This window comes from Canis aureus, chromosome 1, assembly GCF_053574225.1.
Source record: "Canis aureus isolate CA01 chromosome 1, VMU_Caureus_v.1.0, whole genome shotgun sequence".
NCBI lineage: Eukaryota > Metazoa > Chordata > Mammalia > Carnivora > Canidae > Canis > Canis aureus.
The window spans coordinates 72,630,121-72,638,693 of NC_135611.1; positions in this window are offsets into that span (position 1 = coordinate 72,630,121).

Below are 8,573 nucleotides of genomic sequence, written 5' to 3' on the forward strand. Positions count from 1 at the left end.
AATTTTAGGCTTCTCTCTGATTGGTCATGTCATCACCCAAGAGATAAAATATTGGCTGAAGATTTGGTTTCTTGTGGAGGGGGTGGAAAGACCATGAATACAATCTTAAGTTTGATATGCCTTTTGAGGCATCAAGGTAGGGAAGTCAAGAAGAAATTGGAGCTGACAACATCAAATGTTGGCAAGATGTGAAACCATCTTGCCAGTGGGAATGCAAAATGGCATAGCCACTCTGGAGGGCAGTTCAGTGATTTCTCACAAAACTATACATATTCTCACCACATAATTTAGCAGTTAGGCTTCTTGGTATTTACCCAGAGGAGTTAAAAACTTACATTTCACCCAAAAATCTGCACAAGGACATTTATAGCAGCTTTGTTCATAATTGTCAAAACGTGGAAATAATCAAGATGTCCTTTAGTAGGTGAATGTATAAACAAACTGTGCTATTTCCTGACAATGCAATATTATTCAGCACTAAAAACAAAAGAGCCATCAGGCCATGAAAAGACATGGAGGAAACTTAGATGCATATTACTAAGTAAAAAAGTCAATCTTCAATGGCTACATACTGGGCAGCCCCAGTGGTGTAGCGGTTTAGCGCCGCCTGCAGCCTGGGGTGTGATCCTGGAGACCCGGGATCGAGTCCCACGTCAGGCTTCCTGTATGGAGCCTGCTTCTCCCTCTGTCTGTGTCTCTGCCCCTCTGTCTGTGTGTCTCTATGAATAAATAAACAAAATCTTTAATAAATAAATAAATGGCTACATACTGTATGACTCCAACTATGACATTTTGGAAAAGGCAAAACCATGGAGACAATAAAAAATATCAGTTGTCAGGCATGGGGTTGGTGGGATAGACTGGATAGGCAGAGCGCAGAGGATTTTTAGGGAAGTGAGAATACTCTATGCAATATTATAATGATAGATATATGTCATTAAACATTTGTCCAAACCCATGAAATGTCCAACTCCAAAAGTGAACCCTAATGTAAACTGAGGACTTTGAGTGATTATGTAGCTTCATCCTTGATAACAAATAGTGAGTGATGTCAATAATGGGGTAGGCTATACATGTGGGGGGCATGGAGTATATGGGAAATTTCTATATCTTCTTGTCAATTTTGTTGTGATCCTAAAACTGCTCTAAGTGTTGTTCTAACTGTTCTAAGTTGAAGAGCTCCTACCTGAGGCTTCTACGAAACAGTCTTAACAAAAAAGAAAGCAATTGGATATATGGATCTGGAACTCTAAGGGAGGATCTAAGATGGAGATTGGATTTAGAAGCCATTAGAAAACAGATGGTAATTGAAATCATGAACTGGTCTTGGGAGACTACCCACAGAGAGGGTCCATGAAGAACTCAAGACGTGACAGGCATAGCAGAAGAGAGTGTGACAAAGAAACTCAGAGTGCTGCAAGAAAAAGGGAACAGTCAAATATGTGTTCCTAAGAACTCAAAAGGAGAACTGAAATTATCTGCTAAGTTTAGCAAATGTAAGTCATCAATGACCCTGGCAAGAGTTCTTTCAAGGGGCAAATGGAAGTGACAGCTAACCTCCAGTAGGGGGAGGAAATAGAGGGAGGTTTTTAATCCATGACCCCTTTTCCATCTTCTCAAGAGATTTAACTGTGGAGCTGTAGCTGGAGAGGAGTAAGAAGTTTAAGAGAAGAATTTTGTGGGATTTCTGGACAGCTCAGTCAGTAGAGCATGCAACTCTTGATCTCAGGGTTGTGAGTTTGAGCTCCACATTGAGCGTAGAGATAACTAAAGAGAGAGAGAGAGAAGTGAGAGAGAGAGAGAAAGAGAGAGTAAGAGATCAAGAGAACAAGAAAGAGAGAGGGATTTGGGTTTCCTTTTAAGATGTGAAAGATTTGAACACATTTAATAATGAGACAGATCCATTTGAGAGGAGGGAGTTGAATAAGCCAGAATAAGCCCATGGGGAGGCAGGATAGAGCTTACTGAGAAGGCGGGTGGATGGGTTCCAAAGCTCGATGCAGGATTGCCTTTGGAAGAGAGAAGAATTGGTTGGGGCAGATGGACTTAGATTTCTTGCTGAGGCAGGAGAAGTTAAGAGCTCTTACCTGAGGCTTCTAGTTAATCAGTGAAAGAGGAGGTGAGCAGTGGAAAGTTTTAAAAAAGGTGAGTGGACTAACTGGAGAAATGTCTGACAGTGTTGAGAACAAAGCATGGCTTTATGAATTTGTGGTGAGCCCTGCATATCCAGTTGGTGTGACTTTCCCAGCAGTGCCCAGAGGAGAGAGCAGGTGGTTGGGTGTATCTAGGGAGAGATGATGAAGACAGGAAGGCAAAGTGTTGAGAATATTGCCAAAAATGACATTGAATTGATACCTTGTGGGATCCAGGCCAGAAAAGGAAGGCTGGAACGAAGGCACTGGATTAGGAAAAAGTAAAAAAAAAAATGTGACTACCAAAACTGAGTTGACTTGCCCTGTGAATGTCCCCCTTGTTATCTTAGGAAGAAGTGATTCCTCCATTCTCCTGGTTCCTCAGGCAGCTGTGGACATATCATCCCTCACCTGACACAACATCTGTGTGTATTTATGACTTCAATAAGAATAAGACTTCATTGAACCTGCTATGTGCTGTCAAAGAAGAAAGCAGAGTATGACAGCCATTCATAAATATAATGATCATAATAATAACGCTGAGTTTTTTACTTGCCAGGCTAAGGAACACATCAGCGAAGAAATTCACTGACCTGTTCTCAGGGAGAAGGAAACTCGGGGTTTGTGTTTTAAGAATTAGGAAAAACAGGTTGCATGGTGGCTGTCCTAATTAAGGACTGACAACATGCACCCTGGAGAGGATGGTTTAGAAAAAGTCCCATTGTTCTTTGGTCACAAGAGTCTTCAGTGACTTCCAGTATTGGCCTAGTGCTTCAACTGGATAGAACCAGTTGAGGTTAAGCAGAATTTGCGTTTGATGTCTCCTCATTGAGTGCTATTCTAAGAGAGCACATTTTCTTTTCACAGTGCAATGAATTCTTCTATGCCCTGGGGAAGTAAGGGAGGTTCTTGCCCTCCCTTGGAGCTTATAGCCCAGTGTGGAGGCAGAAAAGTGGTCTGGAAGGTAAAGAGCACGGTAATAAAGAGATGATGGAGGAGGTCCAGGTAGCAGGAAGGCCCATGGGAGACTAGCTGACCTGGCACAGGGCGCCAAGCCTCCAGAGACCTGTCTGGTGGCCAGAAATTACCAAGGACAAGTGAATTTGGGGAAGTATGTGGACAGTTTCAGGGAAGAAGCAGCAAGTGGCCCAGCCTTGAGGCTGGAAAGAGCCAGGCCTCGCATGAGACCTGGATTTAGAGATTCTGGAAGCCAGATAGGCTGAGCGTGGACTCTGGAGTCAGCTCTTCCAAGTTAGAACCTTGTCCTGTGATTATTAATGTGTGACCCTACTAAACTTCTCCAAACCACATTCTCCTCCTTTGTCAAAGGGCAATCACAGCTGCACATATTTATAAGGGCATGTGGGAACAAATGAGATAAATTGGTTTAGAAGTACACTTAGCATGATGCTAGGGCATGTAATAAGCACTCAACAAATATCAGCCGTTATTGTCACTCAGGGCCAAAGAATGTAAGAGAAGGAAGGAATCTTGCAAGAACATCTAGATCTAGTTCTACCTCATTTTTCAAAGAGATTAAGCGACATTCCCAAGGTGAGCTGGTTTCTAGAAAAGCCGGTCCTGGATCTGGGTGTTCACTTTCTTGGTCTTATCTGATGATAAAGAAACAATATGTTTAATAGTCTAATACCTGGGTTCAAATCCCCACTCTGCTAAAAGAGATTAAATGACACTCCTAAGGTGAGCTGGGTTCCAGCAGGGCTGGTCCTGGCTTCCAGGTGTTTTCTTTCTTGGTTTCATCTGATGATAAAGACACAACATGTGAAGAGCTTCGGTTCAAAATATCTGCTCTGCTACTTACTACTCCCTGGCATTAGACACCAGAGTAAACCTGACTAAACATCTGCTATAAATGGGATTAAACATCTCGGTAGGTTGTGGGAGGCGACTGAATGGATCGGTATCTATGTACCCGATTCATTCCAATTCCCCTTAAATGTCAGAGCTCTTATGTATCAAAATCCTGGTGAAAAAGAAGCCCTGCCCCATCCCTTCCTTTTCAATAAGGGATTAAACTAGATGACAGGCAGCTAGGACACCAGCAAGAGACCCAGCCAAGGTAGCTTCCTTACACTTGCCTTCTGATCTTTCATTTGCTAAAATGAGAAAGCATCACATGTAAGCCAGGTCTCAGGTGAGCACTCAGGACTAGGAAATGGTCAGACTTCCCTATGCATCCTTTGGTTTGGGGAGTGGCCTTGGAGAGTTTGTTCAACGTTGCCACAGAGTGAGATGTGGGAGGAAAAGCAAAAGTGCAGGAGGCTGTTTCGGAGCAACTGGAACATTGGGAGAGGGAGAAGAGGGAGTTTTGGTGGAAATGTGGGTTTTGGTGACATGCAGTGGTGGTCTTAAATATCCCACTCAAGAGTTGGGTTTGTTTTTCCCAGACAGTGGGGAGCCATGAGAAGTTCTGGAGTGAAGGAATGACAAGAATCTGAGTATCTTCAGGGGAGATAAAGCATTTAGGGGAGAGAAGGAAGATGAGAGAAAAGGGACTGGCAAGAAGCAGGGGGATGGGAAAGCTGTTTCAGAAGCAGAACAAATGTGACCTGATCAGGTGCAGGGCCCAGGAATGCAGCAGGGCCAAGACTACACTGAGATTGCAGGTCTGTATGATTAGACAGGTGGCAATGTTGTCTTGCCCCAATATTGTGCTTGGAGTCCCAGGTTTATTCTATATGGTGTCTGAAGTGTGGGGGCCTCTAGGTAGTTCAGGACCTATGTACATTATATTCTCCTTGCACATGGAGGCCCTATATAGTCAAGACCCTGATTCCTTCCTTCCCAAGGTCTCTGCTGCCACTGATCTGTAGAGACTCTTACCCAGACCGTCAGGGACCCTTACCTGGTGTTTCTTGCTCCATTTTCTCTACCCTTCAATCTAGGAAAAGTAATATCCTGAACACATCATTCATCATAAAATTTTGATGGCCCTCTATGGGCCTCAGTGGTGCTTCTCAGACTATCTGGTGTGAAGGACTAGTTTTAAAAAATATTTCCAATCCATCACGGATGATTGTTTTTATAAAATACCTTAAAAATTAATTTCTAGAAAAATTAAATAAAAAGATATAAAATACAACTCCCAAATATCTATTATTAGGTTCAACAGACATATCTTTGTTCTGTCCAATAGCTATAGCTTTTTATTCGTAGTTTCTGTATTTATTGTGGACAGGTGGCTTTGTGGAGCAAAGTCACTGCTCCCAAAGTGGCAGTGGCCTACAGGATAATCTGCAAACTCCTTATTCTCCTGTTCAAACCCTCTATAGTCTCTGCCAGTCTGCTTCTCAGGTTTGTTGGCTGTTGGTCTGTCATTGAAACTCTCTAGGTTGTCAATCTCAATCTGGTTTGCTCATCTTTGACTTTCTCATGCTGTGTCATGTTCCCCTGGCCTCAGAATGGTCCATCCTGGCTACCAACCCTCGATACCTATCTAAATCCTTGGAGCAGCAGCAGCAACAGGTATAGATTGAGCATTTACTAATTTCTATGCACTGTGTTTTTTACTCATGATTTCATTGGATCTGAGTAATAGGTAAGTATAAACATTAACATCTTCTATAAATCAGAGATGATCCAGTGTTATGGCTATAACAACAATCAACGGCTGAGGAATCTACCTGGGCTAGTACGAGTTCAACAGTGGGTTTTTGCTGGAACCAGGGGGAAGAGCCAGGCCAGTAGAACATAGGTCTGGAAAAGCCTGTGGTCCTACATGCTTACTCTAAGGGGAGGGATGCCTGAGAGTGATGACGCAGAGAGGCGAGGAAAACCAAGAGATGGAGGGACAGACCCTGCCTCTCTCCCCAGTTCTAGTCCTCTCTGTGTATTATAGTGGATGCTGGATATGCCACTTAATTCTTCACTGAGGACAAAGGACTTGTTCTCCAGCTCCTGGGATTGTTGCCCTGGTAGAAGAGAAGCCACCTGTCCTGTGTCATGCCCCTTTCCAGAGTGGCTAATGACAGGTTGACATGGGGATATAATTGCTGGTCCTCTTGTCCCAACTCAGAACAACCCTGACAGGTCATTGCAGCTTAGAGCTCCCGGCAGGGCTGGCTCCGCGTCCCCCTGCTGCCGAATCCTGCTGCTGCAATCCCAGCCTGTTGCTAATATTATCAGCAGGGATAAGAAAATAAGGCTAACTTCTTATACGAGAACAGGAGAACAGACCGTTGGGGTGTGGGGTGGAGCAAGCGGAGAAGAGGAGGAACCATAGGAATAGAACATGGTGTGGGAAGGAGCTTCAAGAAGTCAGTGGGTCCAAAGCAGGATGGGGAGAACTTCAAACCTTTGCTATGCGAAGAACAGTTGAAGGAAGGGAAGTATATAGTGGAGAAGGAAAGGATTACGGGATTAGGACAGCATTCTCCATCGACAGGCAGTCAAGTAGAGGGTGGATCAAACTCCTGCTGAGTCCCTCCCTTGATCCTCTGAAGTTCATTCCTCACATTTAGATCAGGTCATATCACTCCAGCTTAAAACCCTCCAGGGGCTTCTCGCCATACTATTTATGAAACACAGTGTCTTGTTAACTACCTGGAGGTCTTTCGTTATCTGCTTCTTGCTTCACTTTCCCACCTTCTCTCTTATGTATCTTCCTATCACATACCCTTCTAGCTTCAGTGGCCTTCTTCTTGCTATTCCTTGAATACCCCAGCCCATTGCTACCTCACGGCCTTTGCACCTGCTGCTCTCGTTGCCTTTTCTATGGGTTTTCACCTGCCCTGTTCCTCTTTTTTGTTCAGTCCTGAACCAAAGGTTATTTCCTAAGAGATGTTCCCTTGACTAGTTCCTACCTCATTGCCCTATTCTTTTTTTTTTTTAAGATTTTATTTATTTATTCATGAGAGACAGAGAGAGAGAGAGAGAAAGGCAGAGACACAGGCAGAGGGAGAAGCAGGCTCCATGCAGGGACCCCGATGTGGGACTCGATCCCAGGACCCTGAGATCACACCCTGAGCCCAAGGCAGATACTCAATCACGGAGCCACCCAGGTGTCCCCTCATTGCCCTGTTTTATGCCCTTCATGACACTCTTTGGTGTTCAAAATAGTTTTGGATCTTTGCTTATTATGTGATTCTGTCTCCTATCTCTCACAAGGATTGGAAGCCCCCCATGGGAAGAGAAGTGTCCGTCCTGTTGACCACTGTAACCCCAGCCTGTGGCATATGGTTTTGGCACATAGCAGGTGCTCAATAATTCCTTCATTCATTCAAAAGAATGAATGAGCACAGGCCCAAGAAGTAGCTCTAGAGCTAATTGGTGGACAATCTGTAGAGCAGATTGTTGAAGCTGTAGTTGTCAGGCTCAAAGCCTTACTGCAGAAGTGAATGTCACTTAGCAGGGAATGAGCAGGCCATTGGGAATGTGGCATTTACAGTCAGATAGATCACAGTGTGAGTCTTGGCCCTGTCACCTCCCAGTGGGCCACAGGTTTTTGACAGATCCCTTGACCTTGAAAAGTCTCACCTACAAGGATAGGAGTATGAGTGGAAGCCACCCCACAGGGTCGCTGGGTTAATTAAACTGGGAAAGCCCTCAATGAGTGCTGGGTGGTACCTTGCAAGTGCTAAATAGACGTGAGCTCAGCAGTTTGGCTGTTCAGTTTCTGTTGCTCCAGAGATGACAGGTCCTACCTCCAGTACTGGCACTGGCCACAAGAGCTGGGGATTCACCCAGGGAAGGACCATGCTGCTAAAATCCCTTTCTCAGCAACCAGCTGGCATTGTGTTCCCTGTCACACTAACTGTCCCAGGGGGCAGAGGAAGCAAGTAGAAGGGCCCTGGGTTCAGGCGTGGGTGATGGAGGTGGTGAGTTACCAGCTGGACTGTTACTTCTCCACCTCTTGCCGCTGACACAGAGTTGACCTCTGGAGCCAGATGAGACAATGGTGGTCACTGTTTCTTCACAGGACTTCTAGCTGTTACAAAAAATCCTAATATCGCACACACTAATCTACACTACTGTATGAATCAGCGTGTTTTGTAATGAGGGAAGAGAAAGCTTACATCGGCTGGTAGCAGCTCCACAATGGGTGTGGGCAGAGGTGCCCATCTTCCCTTGGCCCTGTACCTCCCTCAGTCTCTGGCTACCATGCAGGTGAAGGGTTTACGTGTCTTGACCCAGAGAAGAGCTAGTCACAGTCACCAACATGATGCTGGGAGACATTATTGCACAACAGATAAATATAGGCTGAGGCTGTCATCCCCATATCCTTTTTTGATGGCAAGAGAAATGTCTTTCTTCTGTTCAGATGACAAGGGCAGCTGACACTCTCCATATAACAGAGGGCACAGTGACATGGCATGTACCTACTTCAGGCTGGGTGCAGTTCTGAAGCACTCCACCTGTGTCACCTGTATTATCTTGTGAGGTGGCTGCAGTCATTAGCCCCAGTTTACAGATGAGTGAAAT